We start from the raw sequence: 25,234 nt of genomic DNA, 5'->3' as shown, positions 1-25,234 counted from the left end.
AGAAACTTGTTAGAAAACCTGCAGCATAACAATATTCAAAAGATGGATTGATTGAGGGGGAAAGCTCTCTCCCTTTTAAAGATGTATGGACGATGGAGATCAAGATGAAGATGGTGGATGATCAACGGTGGAATTCAAAAACAGGAGTGATCCATGTGCACACACAAATCAACCAATAGAATATAAGTTGACTTGTCATATAAGACAAAAGTCACAAAGCCTTTTCTTTTAATTGCAAAATAGAAAAAGGACTTTATGTGTGCACTTTAAGTGGGTTATAAGAATGGGGTCTTTTATTTAATTAAAAGGGGACATGTTCTTTTAATCAAATAATGAACTTAGGATAGCATAGTCAAACTATAGGTTATAATCAAATAAATTGATTATTAGCAATTTGGCTTAGGTAAGTGATTAAATTAATTTAGCCAAAATGTTGAAAAGGGGGCTAATAGTCTAGATGACCATTTTTAGGTGATTACACCACCTGTAACCTTAACCTCAAATCCTCCATGCTCTACTATATGCAAGCCCATAATAGTGACCAAAGATGAATTGATGAAATCGAGTGTGGCACTACTATCAATCATGACTATGGCTCATTTCTCATGAAATGTGCCACGAATCCTAAAGATACTACTTCTAGCCATTGTAGTGAGGATAGCAATTGAAACCCCTTTTTGTATCAGAGTATTTATTCTCTCATGCTAGTTACTTTCTTCACCAGTCACTATAGGTACTTTTCCTTCGTCGTTATCACAAAACACCTCAATGTAATGAATCTTTCCCTTCCCAAGGTAATGATGACTTGGCCTCCATGGTTCCTTGTACGTAAAATGGAGCTTTTTCCTCTGAAGCTTTTTCTAAGAGTCTTCATCCAATGGAGGTTTTTTTTGAATTGACTCCTTGTCTTTGTCTTCTTGTGGGGATGATGTTGGTGTAGCTACATGAGTTTTGGAGGAAGATGTGGCCATGTCAGGAACCTTCTTAATAGCCTCATTGAGTGCACATGGGTTGAACCCTTTGATCTAGCCTCTCAAAGGCACCCATCCACGAATAACATGATTTGACATCTTTCAGAGATGTCTGTGACTAATTTACTAATAAGCTTTGGAACTTAGTGATGTAATTGTCTACTATACCTATTTTATTTAGTTGATCTAGATCTTTGAAGTTTAGTTCAGGGTCCTTCCCATAGAAATAGTCAATAAGTCTCTTAGTGGACTTGACATAAGAGCTTACTTGGTTGTGGATGAGAGTAACCAATCCATGGTGCCACCATTCTTATGCCACTCCTTATAGATGGAGTGCTACAAACTTGATTGCTTCCTATTTGGGCATCATGTTGAATTGAAAATAAGCATCTTCCTTTAGAATCCATACCTGTGCAGTGATCGCTCTAGATCCATCAAATGGTGATAAGTTTACTTTTTCGATCTTTCTCTTGAGATCATTAATAAAATAACCATGATTTTTCCCACCTAAATATCTCATTCTTAGATCAACATAGTCTTTGTAAGATATATCACCTTTCATATTCAAATTCCTCCAATCTTCCTGAAGTTTTTCTTGTATTTCCTAACAAGTGGGCTCTGTTTCTTTGCGTGATGCTTCCATCCTTGGAAGGAAGATGGGCATCAAGCATCGAGAGCGAGAGGGTTGAGAGTTTGTCCTTCCAAAACTAGAGTTGTCACTGTAGACACCTAAAATCTTTTAGAAAATAAATTATTTTTATTTTTTGAAAAAATCTTTGATGACATCATCATTAATTAATTAATTTATTTATTTATTTATTTTTATGCCATTAAATCTCTTTATCTTAATTAAAAATATTTAATTAATGAATCTCTCCCAAAAATGTTTAAATCTTATTTAAACATTATTTCCTTATTTATTAATTATTTAATTAATAAATTGACCAAAAATTCCAAAATAAATAAATAATTTATTTTTTGCCCAAAACTTGGCCAATTTCCTTAAGACCACTAACCTCTTCCAAAATCTTCTAATCCTTCTTTAATTTTGATTAAAGGCTAATCCCATCATTTTCTACCCCTAATCCCAACTCAAAATATTTAATTAAGATTAAATATTAATCCTCATGTTTACTAAAAATGTTTTAATAAATATCTCCTCAACCAAAACCCTTGAAATAAATAAAACTTTATTTATTTTCTAAAAAACCTTTTTTATCCTCATCCTAAGAAGTTCTAGACTCTTCTAGAAAGTCTTCATCCTCATCCAAAGCCTAGACTCTTCTAGAAGATGTCAATCCTTATCTTTGACCCTAATCCTAATCCCCCACCTAACCTTGTCACATTCCCTAAACATGGGTTAAGACTTGCTAACCCAAGCCAAAGCCAACAAATATCTCCTCCTTTACCCACCCTCATTAAATGCCATCCACTTGCCCATCTCTAACAAGCCTAATCTAATCTTAATCCAAGCCTAATCCAAGCCTTAATCATTTGCACATTCCTAAGTCAAGCTTAAGACTTTCTTAATCCAACCCAAGTCAAAATATCTCAACTCTTTCACAAATATCCCAACCATAAAACTTTATGAAGCCCACAAAGCCATAAATGACTCTTACAAGCCCATTCATTTCTCTTACAAGCCATTATGAGGGTCTTTATGAGCTTTGAGCCTCCTTTGTTGACCCCTCAACCCCTCTTGCTCTAACCAATGACCCTGTGACATGTGTCACTCTCTGATTGGTTGTAAGGACGGACAATCCATGTGCTCTCCTCTCACTCAATCTAAACCTTCCATAAGCTTTCTCCCATCCTTGCATCCTAGCCCTTGATCCCTCAAGCCCTTTGCCTATTTAAGGAATCCTCTCCCAAGCCATTTTAACACAATTCATGAAGTAAAGTCATAATGCCATTCTAAGAAGCCATTTTACATCAAAACCATACACTCACACCCAAATTCCAACTCCATTTGAAGCCCTTTTTGAAGCATAAGCTTGAGCATACATCCTATCTATTTAGACAAAGCCACTCAACAAGAGAGCTTCTCATTGAGAGAGCCCATTAATGGCTCATATTATCAATTGAGAGCTCATCTTAGTCTATCTTGAAGTTTATGAATTTTTTTTAGTTTGTAGAAGCTTTATTTAAATTTGGTTTCTATTAGCATACTAAGATTGCTCATATACAGTCACTATGCCCATTTTGTTCACCTATTGTCTTTCCCTTGGCCAATTTTTGTAGCATTTCCTCCATAAGCCTTTGGGTTTGATTGATTTGTATTTGGTTTCTACTCAGCTCGCTTAAAAGATTCATGAGTCCTTTCATAGGGTCCTAAGGATCCGCCATTCTACCAACAAGGTTATTTCACCTTCTCCTTTAGATATAAACTTGCATTCACTTCCATAGGTTGGCTGAATCACTAGCTCTAATACCACTGTAATGTTATGTTCCCATTTGTAGGCAAAGGTCCCAGATTTGGCAATTCCCTCAGTTAAACATCAACTTGTATATCCTATGCAACAGAATCTAGAAGTCTATATAGTGGACAAAAGGGTAGCTGTAGGGTGTAAAGAACAATCCATACTACTTAGGTGTCATACAGTGATGGTGGCTTGGAGGTCGTATGACCTGTATGTCGTATGGTGATGTGTCTAGGCCATATGTTGGGGCACTATTCTGCACAACTATTTATGGGAGTTGTACGATGTTGTTGTAGTAGTTTGTACGGTGCAAATATAGAGGGACTCCAACAAGGAAGGTGGTTCCATACAGTGCAAATACAATGTTCGATAGAGGTTGTATGGTTATTGTGTATGAGTGAAGGGTAACAAAATGTAATAACTTTCCAATGTATTGTAGGCATCCATGCAAGAAAGATAAATCACTATAAATAACAATTATATTGTAGGTGATAACACATAGATAAATAACAATATCACTTCAAGTTTTCCAAGTACAGATGATGGATAAAATGCTAGTATAGATAATTACACACAAAATGTATATTCATAGATGAAGATGGCACTCTAGATGTTCCAGACCCAAAGCAAAGTAGAACACAATGGAATAGGGTGAGGGTTGAATCCCATTGAAACTAGAAGAGCCAAGTAGGGAAGATCTTTCACTTCCAAAATGGTGAACAATAGAGAATCCCAACAAAAATTTATAGTACAAAGAAGAATAAACCAAATTGCATACCAACTACTACCCACATATCATTCTTAAATACCCGTCAAAGAAACTTTCTAAGGGTTTACAAAGATAGCTAACGACCACACCTACCTATTGAAACAATTGAATAAAAATGGGTATGATATATACTAAATCAATCAGCCCATTAACAAAGGTTTGATTAAATATTTATTTTTATGACGGGAACATTAGATGTGAAGACTAAGAGAAGAGAGAAACTAGAGAAGAACACAAAATGTAGGTCTCTGTAAAAACAAGATATGGAGCTAAAGAATGAAGACACACATTTGACCAGAGGTAGTTGAGTATATTGCAAGGCAAAAAAAGGAGAGAAATGTAGAGTGATACAAAGGAGATCATAGAGGACACCTATTAGACAAAGGGAGATCATGACATCTCAAAGCTATTCAGTAGAGATCTACTAAGTAGAAAAGTGCTATATGTTTATATCACATATGATTTCTCTTTAGTCATTATAATCAAATTGTAAGCTCCTAACAGAGCACACTTTAGTTGTAAGCACATGTTAGATCCTTTAACTAGATGCCTCTTAGAAAGAGTGTTAAATCCTTTAACAAGGTAACCTTAATAGGTTGATTATAAATCTAATAGTTTACAAACATTCCTAATAGGTTGTGTTCTCATAATGAACAAGTTGTTGCTCTTAACTAGGAAGAGGCTAGTGGGTATATTATCCCCACCGTGGTTTTCATCATCTCATTGAGGGTTTCCACATACAAAAATATTCAGTGTGTTCGTTGATGAATTCTCTTGTATATGAGCATGTATACTTTTACTTTGTTACATTCATAATTGTGCTAGCTCTCAAATGGTTGTTAATTAGTATATCTAAAGTAGGAAAGAGTTTAACTAGTTTAGAAGAAGGTACTGATTCACCCCCTCTCCAAGTACCTGTTAGGAAAAACAATTGGTATTAGAGCCTAAACTTTGAAAGTATCAAGCTTCATAACTTGAGGGAAGATCAATCAACAACCATGAAATATAGACAGTTATACAAGGAAGCACTTGACACCATAGAAGACTTGAAATAAAATCTTAAGGAGTCCCTTTTGAAAAGAAAGAAGCTTGTGAAAAAATTTAGTAAGAGTGATGAAATCATCAAGCAAATGGAAGACCATAAAGGATCAAAAAAATCTAAAGAAACTATCTATAACCTCATGTTTGACAACAAGAAGCTAAGAAAGTCAGTTGCTAAGTTAACAAAAGAACTAGATGAAGCATCAGAAAGACTTATTAAAGCATAAAAGGAAAAAAGTGATGTAGTACAAGCATTGGAAAGCTAAAAGAGCACTTAGCGAAGCCATGGAAACCAAGAAAGAAGATGAAGAAAATACGAGACAAAAGGACTAGTAGATTCAAAGGCTAACTAAGGAAATAAGAAACACCAACAAGAGAAATGATAAGTTGAGAAGGTTCAATGACAACTCCAAGAAGGTAGATGAGAAAATCAAAGCTCAAAGGAGGATAAATGACACAACTGGTCTTGACTATGGTAGAGTCAACATGATTGAAGGAGGAGAAGCATTTAAGAGAGAAATCCAGACCAAGCAAGGACAAGGGAAAATATCATCTAAATGTAAGAAGCCTAAGAAACCAACTTGTCATTGCTATGATAAAATAGGTCATACCTCAAATATATGCTGGTAGTAAAAGGTTACATCCAATGCAAGACACACCTTCTATGAGCATTGCAACACTTGTCATAGGTATGGTCACTCTTCTCAAGAGTGCAGATCTCAAACTCAATATAAAATGTTTGATGAGTATTGTTACTATTTTAACAAGTATGAACACAAGGATGAGATATTTAGATTGAGACTATGGAAAAATCAATAGTCACAGGGACCTCAAATACTGGTTGGAAGAAAAAAACCAACATACCTATGCATTCTAACCTTGAAAACATAGGACATATGGGTGATCACTAGCAAACTAGAACTAGTCAAAGAAATTACTCAAGACCATGGAAAGGAACATGCATAACTTGTTACTACTACAACAAGACTAGGCATATTGCAAAAGATTCTAGATCAGGGTAAAAGCACAAATCTGTGTCACCGTTTATGATACCAAAACCTATTTTGGTCAAATCTCATTTCTCTATCAAAATCCATTTTTTTCAAAAATTAAAAATACCCTTTTGTAGATCTCAAATTCAATATCATCATTATATAAATTTTTGAGTGTTTTAATTAGTTATAATATGTTATAATCTCAAAATACTATAAGTCGATATTTCAACATTTCAGAAAATGCTCCCTCAAAAAAGGAAAAAAAATATTAAATCATATCAAAAAAATAAAAAAATTATATTTATCTCTAGAGGAGAGAATCCTCTTCACGAATATGTAATTTTTTTCCAAGAAGGTATAGATTTAATAAGGAAGTTTTGACAGGAGGAAAAAATTGTTGGATTCTGATAAGGTCAAACTTGAGTACTTATAACAAAGAAAATATACGTAAAAAATAATTATTTCTTTTTTTGTTCACTAGCTATAGATGTCATCTATAAGATATTTTCAAATCAAAACAAAAAAAGATGCATATACTTGTTTGACGGGAACTACACCCTATAGTTTTTACAATTAAAAAAGGGACTTCAAAATAAAATAAATTCTTACTCCAAAAAATTATAAAAATTATAGGCATAAAATTTATCCAATTCTACACATTTCATCAGTTTACATCATCTTCATATTTTAAACACAAATACCATTTTTTTTGTCATTAATGTTGAACTATCACATTCTGATATCACGTTTCTTTATAAAAGGTGACACAGGTTTATGCTTTTACCCATCAACAAAAGGAGCCCAAGTGCAAAACTTGGATAATAAAGGAAAGATCAAAATAGTAGACAAGGAGGAAGTCAAAAAAGACTTCAACAATGTATGGGCAAGAAAGCTACACAAAAAAAGAGAGCTCAAGTCTAAAGAAGTAGAAAATTCACCTATTTATGGTGAGACTTCTACGACAATCTAGGATAGTCCTAGCTTGGAAGGGTTTGCATGCCAAAGGATATACAACACTAGTCTTCTATTCAAATTAGTAATAGGAAATGCTACTCCTATTGAAATCAATAAAAGAAAATGCTAGACAAGCATAAGGAACCTATATCGAGGCAAGAGAAATGTTGAGATTATGATTGTTGCTGCACAAAACATATGCATTAATTACAAAAGGATGGGTGGGTAAGAACTATGTTCACCGTTACTCCTTACAAAAAACCTAATGATAGCTCATAAGATATAAATAGGTCAAGAGGAGATTGAACAATTACCTTACAAATCAAATTCATGTGCTTTAACAAAAAAATAAGTGAAACCTAGTTGAGCAACAATGCAACATCCCTTCCACCAATGAGATCTCTAAAACTTGCAAAAAGTATACAAGATCACACTCAGAGAAATCAATTGATTCAAAAGGACAAAATGGAAGACATCATTCACAAAATAGGCTCGTCAGCAATGAAGAAATGTCAAAACTAACACATACAGTCACCTCTCTGAAAGGAGATGCAAGCAACTAGGTAGCAACACTACCCTCATTTCTTATGGATGTTTTACTTGTAGAAGACATAAGAGCATACCTGAATGCAAAAATTGTCAAACTACAAGCAGATAAAGTCTATGAAGTATTCTCCATATTTCTAAAGGATGAAAGAATAAATAAGAAGAAATGACACTTGTTGAACACAACTTTGCATTGAGTGATAGAGTTTTCTAACTTCATCCAGGAAGACTGGGTAAGAATTGTACTAAGCATAGTACATGGGCACTACATGTGGTTTGAAATACCTTATGAAATCACAAAGAGGGTTATACTCAGGGTAACATGACTTAATGACACATGAGAAAAGCTGATTTTAGGTAAGGAAATACTTCATGAAGTGGCCAAGAAGACTAGAGCAAGGAAAGGGGGAGGAACACTAGCTATAGAAGAAATCCCTAACCTAGAAATGAGATTTAGTTTAATGGAAATTGCTTATAGATTGTGCTTCTCAAGAAAACTCAACAATTTACCCTATGGAGCAGTACACATAGCCACCAAATCATTCACGAAGGGGCATCACTTGATCTAAGAAGATGGTTGCATGAGCAACAGGTGGTGAATTTGACAAAGATGAAACAGACTGTAAAGTATATCCATTAAAATTTGGGTCTCTCTTGGTATGCATATTCTTTTATTTCATGATAGAAATTCTAATACAAGGTCAAGTTATGTGGCTAATTGATAAGCCTGTTTGTGAGAAAATCCATAAAGTATACATGATGTTAGGTAATGATAAAGATTTTCAATTCAAGAGAAATCTTGATAGATTTGGGGATATAATGAGAATAAGAAACATAATACCATTTGTCCTAGTGGAAGAATACAAGAATGAATTATTTTTCCTAGCTAGCACTGACTATTGCATGATAGAAATGATGAAGCCCGGAACTCACTAGATGACCATATTCTAGTATGAGGTAACATATGAAGAGGAAAATGAAGTTGTAGAGATAATACTATTAATGTATGTTGATGACATAGTACTAGTGCATGGAACCAACATAACAATTAGAATTGAAAAGGACAAGGAAGAGAATGGAAGAGAAGCCAAAGGAACAAGTAAGAGGAAGAAAACAACCAACATCAAGACCAAAAGCCCTACAAAACAGGAAGGTGGTGAAAAAGACAATGACTTAGGAAAAGAAACTTGCTCACTAAACCAGAGTCAAGTGATGAAGATGAAAAAAAGAAGATGCAAATGGATGAAAGGGTAAAGGAGAGTTATGCAAATGCACAATAGAAACCAAACCCAAGAATTCTAAAACTAGAAAGAAGAAGTTACCAACTTTTAATTGATTATAATTTAACATTATGAACTATTAAAGCATGTAGCTTTGGGCTTACAATAGTTGTGATCAACATCTATATATATAATAGAAGTATATAAAACTCTGCATGGTTAAAATTGATGATCATATATATTGTCTGAGATATCATTTTAGACATGATCAAAACTTATTCTATTTCCTTTGATTTAAGATCGCTATCAATTTATATTATATTAGGTTGAAATTCATAATGATCAGTAATACATGATTAAGACTTGTGTTTATAACAAATCAGGCATGATTAACCAACATCAAACTAGTGTGAGGGTGAATATTCATGTCTCCATTTGGAGACATGCCCATTCACCCTCACACCCCTCTGCATGATATGTATACTTGATCTACCCAACATAACAAGGTATCAAAATCAATTAATGCAAGCACATCAAATGATCGATTTAAGTTTCAAGTTCAAGAACATTTTATTATCTTTGTTATTTCTGTACTAACATATACAGATTCTAGAGAAAATCTATTCTTTGACATCAGTGTTGGGTATGTGCAAGATCATGGTGTACCAAACTATGGCCTTAAGTGGTAGTGAAAAATTAGCAAATCAGGTTTATGTCAACTTGACACATAATTTTGAAGTGGTTATGGACTTTATATCAAAAAGTTGTAAGAAAATAATTTGTAGAAAATTGAATGTAGTTTCTAAACTACTAGGCCTTATCAGGAGAAAAAAATAATTGATTGGTCAAAAGTTTGAATTTTAATGCAGTACTAAGAAAATTTCAGGGCGAAAATAAAAAGTAGGTGTATGTCTGACCACCTTAATCAAAATCAAATCATAATATTTTTTTAATATAATTATAGATATGAAAACTAGACTCATGCCCGGATGTGACACATATTTTTTGATATTTTTATTTCAAATAAATAATTAAATATGAATTTTCTACCAAAAAAATTTTGGATTAAAAAAAGTCCCGTGTTTGACCACCCTAACTAATAGAAAATTTGATTCAATTTTTTTTTTTTTTGTTTTTTTCTTATACTAGGCAAAGTATAGAATGTGACACAAATTTTAGATTTAAAAAATGTTATACCGTTTGAAAGTTATAGCTATTTTTCATTCAATATGTAAATCAGCACTTTACAATAATCTTCATTGATAATTAACTAATAAATACTTATCGAACTCAGAATTTGACAGAAATTATATTGATGGAATCTAGAGAGCGATATTAAAAAACTTATTTCGTTTCATTCAATTTCGATCAAAATAACATTGTCAGATGGCTACTCGAAGTCTGAGTATCACTAAAACTCTCTATAAACACGTCTTTGGGGTTGACCGGGCAAGCTTGGTAAATACCAAGCCTGATCGGATATCCAATTCAAAATCGGATATCCGATATGGCTCGGTAGTCAAATTCCAAAAATCTTCAAATTTTGGAGGGAAATTCGATTTAAACATTCTAGTTTTTTATTTTTAAATTATTTCACTTATATTAATATGTAAAAACATATTTTAATATATTATATATATAATAACGTAATGTAAACATACAAGATATAATCTAGTAATATATAATAATATCTTATGTTAATCTTATTACAATCTATAAATATAATATATATTATTATTATTTTTACTAAATATAATAATGTAATTTATATATATATAAAATACGTATTATATATTATTATATTAATATGTATGTTAATAATATATACAATAACGTAATATTTTCATTAAATGTAATATGTATTATATATTATTATATTAATATGTATAATAATATAATATTTATATAACAACGTAATATTTTTATTAAATATAATATATATTATAAATATTATTATATTAATATGTATGTTATTAATATATTTATATAATAACGTAATATTTTCATTAAATATAATAATGTAATATGTATATGTATATATATATATTATTATATTGATATGTATATTATTAATATGTATATTATTAATATATAAGAGTCAAAGGGGGTCATAGGGTGACCTATAACCCTCTTTGACCCATTAAATGACAATATATGTCTCTAGGGGTCCTAGGACCCTAGGGACATATGTCATCCTTTAATGGGTCAAAGGGAGTCCCTTTGACCCATTAAATTACGACATATGTCCCTAGGACCCCAAGGGACATAGCCGAATAGTTCATATCGGTCAAAGGGGGTCATAGGGTGACCTATGACCCCCTTTGACCCATTAAACGATAACATATGTCTCTAGGGGTCCTAGGACCCCTAGGGACATATTCGAATGGGTATTATGGGTCAAAGGGGGTCATAGGGTGACCTATGACCCTCTTTGACCCATTAAATGATGACATATGTCCCTAGGGGTCCTAGGACCCCTAGGGACAGTCGAATCGTTCATATGGGTCAAAGGGGGTCATAAGGTGACCTATGACCCCCTTTGACCCATTAAATGATGACATATGTCCCTAGGGGTCCTAGGACCGCCAGGGACATAGTCGAATCATTCATATGGGTCAAAGGGGGTCATAGGGTGACCTATGACCCCTTTTGACCCATTAAACGATGACATATTTCCCTAGGGGTCCTAGGACCTCTAGGGACATATTTGAATGGGTAATATGGGTCAAAAGGGGTCATAGGGTGACCTATGACCCTCTTTGACCCATTAAATGATGACATATGTCCCTAGGGGTCCTAGGACCCCTAGGGACATATTCCAATGGTTCATATGGGTCAAAGGGAGTCATAGGGTGACCTATGACCCTCTTTCACCCATTAAACGACGATATATGTCTCTAGGGGTCCTAGGACCCCTAGGGACATATTCGAATGGGTAATATGGGTCAAAGGGGGTCATAGCGTGACCTATGACCCTCTCTGACTTATTAAATGATGACATATTTCTCTAGGGGTCCTTGGACCCCTAGGGACATATTGGAATTGTTCATATGGGTCAAAGGGGATCATAGGGTGACCTATGACCCCCTTTGACCCATTAAACGACGACATATGTCCCTAGGGGTCCTAGGACCCCTACGAACATATTCGAATGGGTAATATTGGTCAAACGGGGTCATAGGGTAACCTATGACCCTCTTTGACCCATTAAACAATGACATATGTCCCTAGGGGTCCTCAGACCCCTAGGGACATATTCGAATCGTTCATATGATTCAAAGAGCGTCATAGGGTGACCTATGACCCTCTTTGACCCATTAAAAGACGACATATGTCCCTAGGGGTCCTCGGACCCCTAGGGACATATTCGAATTGTTCATATGAGTCAAAGGGGGTCATAGGGTGACCTATGACCCTCTTTGACACATTAAACGATGACATATGTCCCTAGGGCTCCTAGGACCCCTAGGGACATATTCAAATGGGTATTATGGGTCAAAGGGGGTCATAGGGTGACCTATGACCCTGTTTGACCCATTAAACAACGACATATGTCCCTAGGGGTCCTTGGACCCCAAGAGACATATTCGAATGGGTAATATGGGTCAAACGGGGTCATAGGGTGACCTATGACCCTCTTTGACCCATTAAACGATGACATATGTCCCTAGGGCTCCTAGGACCCTAGGGACATATTCGAATTGTTCATATGGGTCAAAGGGGGTCATAGGGTGACCTATGACTCCCTTTGACCCATTAAATGATGACATATGTCCTTAGGGGTCCTAGGACCCCTAGGGACATATTCGAATGGGTAATATGGGTCAAATGGGGTCATAGGGTAACCTATGACCCTCTTTGACTCATTAAACGATGACATATGTCTCTAGAGGTCCTAGGACTCCTAGGGACATATTCGAATCGTTCATATGGGTTAAAGGGGGTCATAGGGTGACCTATGATCCTCTTGACCCATTAAATGACGATATATGTCTCTAGGGGTCCTAAGAACCCTAGGGACATATTCGAATGGGTAATATGGGTCAAAGGGGGTCATAGGGTGACCTATGCCCCTCTTTGACCCATTAAATGATGACATATGTCCCTAGGGGTCCTCAGACCACAAGGGACATATTCGAATGGGTAATATGGGCCAAAGGGGGTCATAGCGTGACCTATGACCCTCTTTGACCCATTAAACGATGACATATGTCCTTAGGGGTCCTAGGACCCTAGGGACATATTCGAATCGTTCATATGGGTCAAAGGGGGTCATAGGGTGACCTATGACCCCCTTTGACTCATTAAACGACGACATATGTCCCTAGGGGTCCTAGGACCCCTAGGGACATATTTGAATCGTTTATATGAGTCAAAGGGGGTTGTAGGGTGACCTATGACCCCCTTTGACCCATTAAACGATGACATATGTCCCTAGGAGTCCTAGGACCCCTAGGGACATATTTGAATGGGTAATATAGATCAAATGGGGGTAACCTATGACCCTCCTTGACCGATTAAATGACGATATATGTCTTTAGGGGTCCTAGGACCCCTAGGGACATATTCGAATCGTTCATATGGGTCAAAGGGGGTCATAGGGTGACCTATGACCCTCTTGACCCATTAAACGACGATATATGTCTCTAGGGGTCCTAGGACTCCTAGGGACATATTCGAATGGGTAATATGGGTGAAAGGGGGTCATAGGGTGACCTATGACCCTCTTTGACCCATTAAACGATGACATATGTCCCTAGGGGTCCTAGGACCCCTAGGGACATATTCGAATGGGTAAAATGGGTCAAAGGGGCTCATAGGGTGACCTATGACCCCCTTTGACCCATTAAACGAAGACATATGTCCCTCGGGGTCCTAGGACCCTAGGGACATATTCGAATGGTTCATATGGGTCAAAGGGGTTCATAGGGTGATCTATCACCTCCTTTGACCCATTAAACGACGACATATGTCCCTAGTGGACCTAGCACCGCTAAGGACATATTTGAATCGTTCATATGAGTCAAAGGGGGTCATAGGGTGACCTATGACCCCCTTTGACCCATTAAACGACAACATATGTCCCTAGGGGTCCTAGGACCCTAGGGACATATTCGAATGGTTCATATGGGTCAAAGGGGGTCATAGGGTGACCTATGACCCCCTTTGACCCATTAAACGATGACATATGTCCCTGGGGGTCCTAGGACCCCTAGGGACATATTTGAATTGTTCATATGAGTCAAAGGGGGTCATAGGTCACCCTATGACCCCTTTTTTCCCATTAAATGACGACATATGTCCCTAGGGGTCCTAGGACCCCAAGGGACATATTCGAATGGGTAATATGGGTCAAATGGGGTCATAGGGTAACCTATGACCCTCTTTGACCCATTAAAGGATGACATATGTCTCTAGGAGTCCTAGGACCCCTAGGGACATATTCGAATCGTTCATATGGGTCAAAGGGGGTCATAGGGTGACCTATGACCCTCTTCACCCATTAAACTATGATATATGTCTCTAGGGGTCCTCAGACCCCTAGGGACATATTCGAATGGGTAATATGGGTCAAAGGGGGTCATAGGGTGACCTATGACCCTCTTTGATCCATTAAACAACGACATATGTCCCTAAGGGTCCTAGGACCCCTAGGGACATATTCGAATGGGTAATATGGGTCAAATGGGGTCATAGGGTAACCTATGACCCTCTTTGACACATTAAACGATGACATATGTCTCTAAGGGTCCTAGGACCACTAGGGACATATTCGAATCGTTCATATGGGTCAAAGGGGGTCATAGGGTGACCTATGACCCTCTTGATGCATTAAACGACGATATATGTCTCTAGGGGTCCTAGGACCCCTAGGGACATATTCGAATGGGTAATATGAGTCAAAGGGGGGTCTTAGGGTGACCTATGACCCTCTTTGACCCATTAAACGACGACATATGTCCCTAAGGGTCCTAGGACCCTAGGGACATATTCCAATCGTTCATATGGGTCAAAGGGGGTCATAGGGTGACCTATGAGCTCTTTTGACCCATTAAACGACATAGGGACATATTTGAATCGTTCATATGAGTCAAAGGGGGTCATAGGGTGACCTATGACCCCCTTTGATGCATTAAACATATTCGAATGGGTAATATGGGCCAAATGGGGTCATAGGGTAACCTATGACCCTCTTTGACCCTTTAAATGACGACATATGTCTCTAGGGGTCCTAGGACTTCTAGAGACATATTTGAATCGTACATATGGGTCAAAGAGGGTCATAGGGTGACCTATGACCCTCTTTGACCCATTAAACGATGATATATGTCTCTATGGGTCCTAGGACCCCTAGGGACATATTCGAATGGGTAATATGGGTCAAAGGGGGTCATAGGGTGACCTATGACCCCCTTTGACCCATTAAACGACAACATATGTCGCTAGGGGTCCTAGGACCCCTAGGGACATATTCGAATGGGTATTATGGGTCAAAGGGGGTCATAGGGTGACCTATGACCCTCTTTGACCAATTAAACGATGACATATGTCCCTAGGGGTCCTCGGAACACAAGCGACATATTCGAATGGGTAATATGGGTCAAATGGGGTCATAGGGTGACCTATGACCCTCTTTGACCCATTAAACGACGACATATGTCCCTAGGGGTCCTAGGACCCTAGGGACATATTTCAATCGTTCATATGGGTCAAAGGGGGTCATAAGGTGACCTATGACCCCCTTTGACCCATTAAACGACAACATATGTCCCTAGGGGTCCTAGGACCCCTAGGGACATATTTGAATCATTCATATAAATCAAAGGGGGTCATAGGGTGACCTATGACCCCGTTTGATGCATTAAATGACGACCTATGTTCCTAGGGTTTCTAGGACCCCTAGGGACATATTCGAATGGGTAATATGAGTCAAATGGGGTCATAGGGTAATCTATGATTGTCTTTGACCCTTTAAATGACGACATATGTCTCTAGGGGTCCTAGGACCCCTAGGGACATATTCGAATCGTACGTATGGGTCAAAGGGGATCATAGGGTGACCTATGACCCTCTTGACCCATTAAACGACGATATATGTCTCTAGGGGTCCTAGGACCCCTAGGGACATATTCAAATGGGTAATATGGGTCAAAGGGGGTCAGAGGGTGACCTATGACCCTCTTTGACCCATTAAACGATGATATATGTCTCTAGGGGTCCTAGGACCCCTAGGGACATATTCGAATGGGTAATATGGGTCAAAGGGGGTCATAGGGTGACCTATGACCCTCTGTGACCCATTAAACGACGAGATATGTCGCTAGGGGTCCTAGGACCCCTAGGGACATATTCGAATGGGTAATATGGGTCAAAGGGGGTCATAGGGTCACCTATGACCCTCTTTGACCCATTAAACAACGACATATGTCCCTAAGGGTCCTAAGACCCCTAGGGACATATTCGAATGGGTAATATGGGTCAAATGGGGTCATAGGGTAACCTATGACCTTCTTTGACCCATTAAACGATGACATATGTCTCTAGGGGTCCTAGGACCTCTAGGGACATATTCGAATCGTTCATATGGTTCAAAGGGGGTCATAGGGTGACCTATGACCCTCTTGATGCATTAAACGACGATATATGTCTCTAGGGGTCCTAGGACCCTAGAGACATATTCGAATGGGTAATATGGGTCAAAGGGGGGTCATAGGGTGACCTATGACCCTCCTTGACCCATTAAACGACGACATATGTCCCTAGGGGTCCTAGGACCCTAGGGACATATTCCAATCGTTCATATGGGTCTAAGGGGGTCATAGGGTGACCTATGACCTCCATTGACTCATTAAACGACAACATATGTCCCTAGGGGTCCTAGGACCCCTAGGGACATATTTGAATCTTTCATATGAGTCAAAGGGGGTCATAGGGTGAATTATGACCCCCTTTGATGCATTAAACGGCGACATATGTCCCTAGGGGTCTTAAGACCCCTAGGGACATATTCGAATGGGTAATATGGGCGAAATGGGGTCATAGGGTAACTTATGACCCTCTTTGATCCTTTAAATGACGACATATGTCGCTAGGGGTCCTACGACTTCTAGTGACATATTCGAATCATACATATGGGTCAAAGGGGGTCATAGGGTGACCTATGACCCTCTTTGACCCATTAAAGGATGATATATGTCTCTAGGGGTCCTAGGACCCCTAGGGACATATTCGAATGGGTAATATGGGTCAAAGGGGGTCATAGGGTGACCTATGACCCCCTTTGACCCATTAAACGATGACATATGTCTCTAGGGGTCCTAGGACCCATAGGGACATATTCGAATGGGTATTATGGGTCAAAGGGGGGTAATTAAATGATGACATATGTCCCTAGGGGTCCTCGGACCCCAAGGGACATATTCGAATGGGTAATATGGGTCAAATGGGATCATAGGGTGACCTATGAACCTCTTTGACCCATTAAACAACGACATATGTCCCTACGGGTCTTAGGACCCTAGGGACATATTCCAATCGTTCATATGGGTCAAAGGGGGTCATAGGGTGACCTATGACCTCCTTTGACCCATTAAACGACAACATATGTCCCTAGGGGTCCTAGGACCCCTAGGGACATATTTGAATCGTTCACATGAGTCAAAGGTGGTCATAGGGTGACCTATGACCCCCTTTGATGCATTAAACGATGACATATGTCCCTAGGTGTCCTAAGACCCCTAGGGACATATTTGAATGGGTAATATGGGCTAAATGGGGTCATAGGGTAACCTATGACCCTCTTTGACCCTTTAAATGATGACATATGTCTCTAGGGGTCCTAAGACTTCTAGAGACATATTTGAATCGTACATATGGGTCAAAGGGGGTCATAGGGTGACCTATGACCCTCTTTGACCCATTAAACGATTATATATGTCTCTAGGGGTCCTATGACCCCTAGGGACATATTCGAATGGGTAATATGGGTCAAAGGGGGTCATAGGGTGACCTATGACCCCCTTTGACCCATTAAATGACAACATATGTCTGTAAGGGTCCTAGGACCCCTAGGGACATATTCGAATGGGTATTATGGGACAAATGGGGTCATAGGGTGATCTATGACCCTCTTTGACCAATTAAACGACGACATATGTCCCTAGGGGTCCTCAGACCCCAAGGAAAATATTCGAATGGGTAATATGGGTCAAATGGGGTTATACGGTGACCTATGACCCTCTTTGACCCATGAAACGATGACATATGTCCCTAGGGGTCCTAGGACCCTAAGGACATATTCCAATCGTTCATATGGGTCAAAGGGGGTCATAGGGTGACCTATGACCCCCTTTGACCCATTAAACGACAACATATGTCCCTAGGGGTCCTAGGACCCCTAGGGACATGTTTGAATCGTTCATATGAGTCAAAGGGGGTCATAGGGTGACTTATGACCCGTTTTGATGCATTAAATGACGACAAATGTTCCTAGGGTTCCTAAGACCTCTAGGGACATATTCGAATGGGTAATATGGGTCAAATGGGGTCATAGGGTAACCTATGATTGTCTTTGACCCTTTAAATTATGACATATGTCTCTAGGGGTCCTAGGACCCCTGGGGACATATTCGAATCGTACATATGGGTCAAAGGTGCTCATAGGGTGACCTATGACCCTCTTGACCCATTAAACGATGACATATGTCTCTAGGGGTCCTAGGACCCTAGGGACATATTCCAATCGTTCATATGGGTCAAAGGGGGTCATAGGGTGAGCTATGACCTCCTTTGACCCATTAAACGACAACATATGTCCCTAGGGGTCCTAGGACCCCTAGAGACATATTTGAATCGTTCATATGAGTTAAAAGGGTTTATAGGGTGACCTATGACCCCCTTTGATGCATTAAACGACGACATATGTCCCTAGGAGTCCTAGGACCCCTAGGGACATATTCGAACGGGTAATATGGGCTAAATGGGGTCATAGGGTAACCTATGTCCGTCTTTGACCCTTTAAATAATGACATATATCTCTAGGGGTCCTAGGACTTCTAGAGACATATTCGAATCGTACATATGCGTCAAAGGGGGTCATATGGTGATCTATGACCCTCTTTGACCCATTAAACGATGATATATGTCGCTAGGGGTCCTAGGACCCCTAAGAACATATTCGAATGGGTAATATGGGTCAAATGGGGTCATAGGGTGACCTATGACCCCCTTTGACCCATTAAACGACGACATATGTCTCTAGGGGTCTTAGGACCCCTAGGGACATATTCAAATGAGTATTATGGGTCAAAGGGGGTCATAGGGTGACCTATGACCCTCTTTGACCAATTAAACGACGACATATGTCCCTAGGGGTCCTCGGACCCCAAGGGACATATTCGAATGGGTAATATGGGTCAAAGGGGGTCATAGGGTGACCTATGACCCTCTTTGACCAATTAAACGACGACATATGTCCCTAGGGGTCCTCGAACCCCAAGGGACATATTCGAATGGCTAATATGGGTTAAATGGGGTCATAGGGTGACCTATGACCCTCTTTGACCCATTAAACGACGACATATGTCCCTAGGGGTCCTAGGACCCTAAGGACATGTTCCAATCGTTCATATGGGTCAAAGGGGGTCATAGGGTGACCTATGACCCCCTTTGACCCATTAAACGACAACATAGGTCCCTAGGGGTCCTAAGACCCCTAGGGACATATTTTAATCGTTCATATGAGTCAAAGGGGGTCATAGGGTGAACTATGACCCCCTTTGATGCATTAAACGATGACATATGTTCCTGGGGTTCCTAGGACCCCTAGGGACATATTCGAATGGGTAATATGGGTCAAATGGGGTCATAGGGTAACCTATGATTGTCTTTGACACTTTAAATGACGACATATGTCTCTAGGGGTCCTAGGACCCCTAGGGACATATTCGAATCGTACATATGGGTCAAAGGGGATCATAGGGTGACCTATGACCCTCTTGACCCATTAAACGATGATATATGTCTCTAGGGGTCCTAGGACCCCTACGAACATATTCAAATGGGTAATATGAGTCAAAGGGGGTCAAAGGGTGACCTATGACCCTCTTTGACCCATTAAACGACGATATATGTCTATAGGGGTCCTAGGACCCCTAGGGACATATTCGAATGGGTAATATGGGTCAAAGTTGGTCATAGGGTGACCTATGACCCTCTCTGACACATTAAACGGTGAGATATGTCGCTAGGGGTCCTAGGACCCCTACGGACATATTCGAATGGGTAATATGGGTCAAAGGGGGTCATAGGGTGACCTATGACCCTCTTTGACCCATTAAACAATGACATATGTCCCTAAGGGTCCTGGGACCCCTAGGGACATATTCGAATGGGTAATATGGGTCAAATGGGGTCATAGTGTAACCTATGACCCTCTTTGACCCATTAAACAATGACATATGTGTCTAGGGGTCCTAGGACCCCTAGGGATATATTCGAATCGTTCATATGGGTCAAAGGGGGTCATAGGGTGACCTATGACCCTCTTGACGCATTAAACGACGATATATGTCTCTAGGGGTCCTAGGAACCCTAGGGACATATTTGAATGGGTAATATGGGTCAAAGGGGGGTCAGAGGGTGACCTATGACCCTCTTTGACCCATTAAACGACGACATATGTCCCTAGTGGTCCTAGGACCCTAGGGACATATTCCAATCATTCATATGGGTCAAAGGGGGTCATAGGGTGACATATGACCTCCTTTGACCCATGAAATGACAACATATGTCCCTAAGGGTCCTAAGACCCCTAGGGACATATTTGAATCATTGATATGAGTCAAAGGGGGTCATAGGGTGACCTATGACCCCCTTTGATGCATTAAACGACGACATATGTCCCTAGGGGTCCTAGGACCCCTAGGGACATATTCGAATAGGTAATATGGGCTAAATAGGGTCATAGGTCACCCTATGACCCTCTTTGACCCTTTAAATGATGACATATGTCTCTAAGAGTTTTAGGACTTCTAGAGACATATTTGAATCGTACATATGGGTCAAAGGGGGTCATAGGGTGACCTATGACCCTCTTTGACCCATTAAACGATGATATATGTCTCTAGGGGTCCTAAGACCCCTAGGGACATATTCGAATGGGTAATATGGGTCAAAGGGGGTCATAGGGTGACCTATGACCCAATTTGACCAATTAAACGAAGACATATGTCTCTAGAGGTCCCAGGACCAGTAGGGACATATTCGAATGGGTATTATGGGTCAAAGGGGGTCATAGGGTGACCTATGACCCTCTTTGACCAATTAAAAAATGACATATGTCCCTAGGGGTCCTCGGACACCAAGGGACATATTCGAATGGGTAATATGGGTCAAATGGGGTCATAGGGTGACCTATGACCCTCTTTGACCCATTAAATGATGACATACGTCCCTAGGGGTCCTAGGACCCTAGGGACATATTCCAATCGTTCATATGGGTCAAAGGGGGTCATAGGGTGACCTATGACCTCTTTTGACCCATTAAACGACAACATATGTCCCTAGGGGTCCTAGGACCCCTAGGGACATATTTGAATCATTCATATGAGTCAAAGGGGGTCATAGGGTGACCTATGACCCCCTTTGATGCATTAAACGACGACATATGTCCCTAGGGGTCCTAGGACCCCTAGGGACATATTCGAATGGGTAATATGGGCAAAATGGGGTCATAGGGTAACCTATTACCCTCTTTGACCCTTTAAATGACGAAATATGTCTCTAGGGATCCTAAGACTTCTAGAGACGTATTTGAATCGTACATATGGGTCAAAGGGGGTCATAGGGTGACCTATGACCGTCTTTGACCCATTAAATGATGATATATGTCTCTAGGGGTCCTAGGACCCCTAGGAACATATTCGAATGGGTAATATGGGTCAAAGGGGGTCATAGGGTGACCTATGACACCTTTTGACCCATTAAACGACAACATATGTCTCTAGGGGTCCTAAGACCCCTAGGGACATATTCAAATGGGTATTATGGGTCAAAGGGGGTCATAGGGTGACCTATGACCCTCTTTGACAAATTAAACGACGACATATGTTCCTAGGGAATCTCGAACCCTAAGGGACATATTCGAATGGCTAATATGGGTCAAATGGGGTCATAGGGTGACCTATGACCCTCTTTGAAACATTAAATGATGACATATGTCCCTAGGGGTCCTAGGACCCTATGGACATATTCCAATCGTTCATATGGGTCAAAGGGGGTCATAGGGTGACCTATGACCTCCTTTGACCCATTTAACGACAACATATGTCCCTAGGGGTCCTAGGACCCCTAGAGACATACTTGAATCGTTTATATGAGTCAAAGGGGGTCATAGGGTGACATATGACCCCCTTTGATGCATTAAATGACGACATATGTTCTTGATGTTCCTAGGAGCCCTAGGGACATATTCGAATGGGTAATATGGGTCAAATGGGGTCATAGGGTAACCTATGATTGTCTTTGACCCTTTAAATGATGACATATGTCTCTAGGGGTCCTAGGACCCCTAGGGACATATTCGAATCGTACATATGGGTCAAAGGGGGTCATAGGGTGACCTATGACACTCTTGACCCATTAAACGACGATATATGTCTCTAGGTGTCCTAGGACCCCTAGGGACATATTCGAATGGGTACTATGGGTCAAAGGGGGTCAAAGGGTGACCTATGACCCTCTTTGACCTTTTAAACAATGATATATGTCTCTAGGGGTCCTAGGACCCCTAGGGACATATTCGAATGGGTAATATGGGTCAAAGGGGGTCATAGGGTGACCTATGACCCTCTCTGACCCATTAAACGATGAGATATGTCGCTAGGGGTCCTAGGACCCCTACAGACATATTCGAATGTGTAATATGGGTCAAAGGGGGTCATAGGGTGACCTATGACCCTCTTTGACCCATTAAACAATGACATATGTCCCTAAGGGTCCTAGGAACCCTAGGGACATATTCGAATGGGTAATATGGGTCAAATGGGGTCATAGGGTAACCTATGACCCTCTTTGAACCATTAAATGATGACATATGTCTCTAGGGGTCCTAGGACCCCTAGGGACATATTCGAATCATTCATATGGATCAAAGGGGGTCATAAGGTGACCTATGACCCTCTTGACGTATTAAACGATGATATGTCTCTAGGGGTCCTAGGACCCCTAGGGACATATTCGAATGGGTAATATGGGTCAAAGGGGGGTCATAGGGTGACCTATGACCCTCTTTGACCCATTAAACGATGACATATGTCCCTAGGGGTCCTAGGACCCTAGGGACATATTCGAATCGTTCATATGGGTCAAAGGGGGTCATAGGGTGAGCTATGACCTCCTTTGACCCATTAAACGACAACATATGTCCCTAGGGGTCCTAGGACCCCTAAGGACATATTTGAATCGTTCATATGAGTCAAAGGGGGTCATAGGGTGACCTATGACCCCCTTTGATGCATTAAACGACGAAATATGTTCGTAGGGGTCCTAGGACCCCTAGGGACATATTCGAATGGGTAATATGGGCTAAATGGGGTCATAGGGTAACCTATGACCCTCTTTGACCCTTTAAATCACGACATATGTCACTAGGGGTCCTAGGACTTCTAGAGACATATTCGAATCGTACATATGGCTTAAAGGGGGTCATAGGGTGACCTATGACCCTGTTTGACCCATTAAACGATGATATATGTCTCTAGGGGTCCTGGGACCCCTAGAGACATATTCGGATGGGTAATATGGGTCAAAGGGGGTCATAGGGTGACCTATGACCCCCTTTGACCCTTTAAACGACGACATATGTCTTTAGGGGTCCTAGGACCCCTAGGGACATATTCGAATGGGTATTATGGGTCAAAGGGGGTCATAGGGTGACCTATGACCCTCTTTGACCAATTAAACGACGACATATGTCCCTAGGGGTCCTCGGACCCCAAGGGACATATTCGAATGGGTAATATGGGTCAAATGGGGTCATAGGGTGACCTATGACCCTCTTTGACCCATTAAAAATCGACATATGTCCCTAGGGGTCCTAGGACCCTAGGGACATATTCCAATCGTTCATATGGGTCAAAGGGGGTCATAGGGTGACCTATGACCTCCTTTGACCCATTAAACGATAATATATGTCCCTAGAGGTCCTAGGACCCCTAGGGACATATTTTAATCGTTCATATGAGTCAAAGGGGGTCATAGGGTGACCTATGACCCCCTTTGGTGCATTAAACGACGACATATGTCGCTAAGGGTCCTAGGACCCCTAGGGACATATTCGAATGGGTAATATGGGCTAAATGGGGTCATAGGGTAACCTATGACCCTCTTTGACCTTTTAAATGATGACATATGTCTCTAGGGGTCCTAGGACTTCTAGAGACATATTCGAATAGTACATATGGGTCAAAGGGGGTCATAGGGTGACCTATGACCCTCTTTGACCCATTAAATGATGATATATGTCTCTAGGGGTCCTAGGACCCCTAGGGACATATTTGAATGGGCAATATGGGTCAAATGGGGTCATAGGGTGACCTATGACCCCCTTTGACCCATTAAACGACAACATATGTCTCTAGGGGTCCTAGGACCCCTAGGGACATATTCAAATGGGTATTATTGGTCAAAGGGGGTCATAGGGTGACCTATGACCCTCTTTGACCAATTAAACGACGACATATGTCCCTAGGGGTACTCGGACCCCAAGGAACATATTTGAATGGGTAATATGGGTCAAATGGGGTCATAGGGTGACCTATGACCCTTTTTTACCCATTAAACGACGACATATGTCCCTAGGGGTCGTAAGACCCTAGGGACATATTCCAATCGTTCATATGGGTCAAAGGGGGTCATAGGGTGACCTATGACCCTCTTTGACCCATTAAACGATAACATATGTCCCTAGGGGTCCTAAGACCCCTAGGGATATATTTGAATCGTTCATATGAGTCAAAGGGGGTCATAGGGTGACCTATGAGCTCCTTTGATGCATTAAACGATGACATATGTTCCTAGGGTTCCTAGGACCCCTAGGGACATATTCGAATGGGTAATATGGGTCAAATGGGGTCATAGGGTAACCTATGATTGTCTTTGACCCTTTAAATGATGACATATGTCTCTAGGGGTCCTAGGACCCCTAGGGACATATTCGAATCGTACATATGGGTCATCCTATGACCCTCTTGACCCATTAAACGACGATATATGTCTCTAGGGGTCCTAGGATCCCTAGGGACATATTCGAATGAGT

The sequence above is a fragment of the Cupressus sempervirens genome, chromosome 5 (genome assembly GCF_028749045.1).
Source record: "Cupressus sempervirens isolate cs-2001-9-10 chromosome 5, ASM2874904v1, whole genome shotgun sequence".
In the NCBI taxonomy this organism is placed as follows: domain Eukaryota; kingdom Viridiplantae; phylum Streptophyta; class Pinopsida; order Cupressales; family Cupressaceae; genus Cupressus; species Cupressus sempervirens.
Note: the sequence above shows the minus strand (reverse complement) of the source record.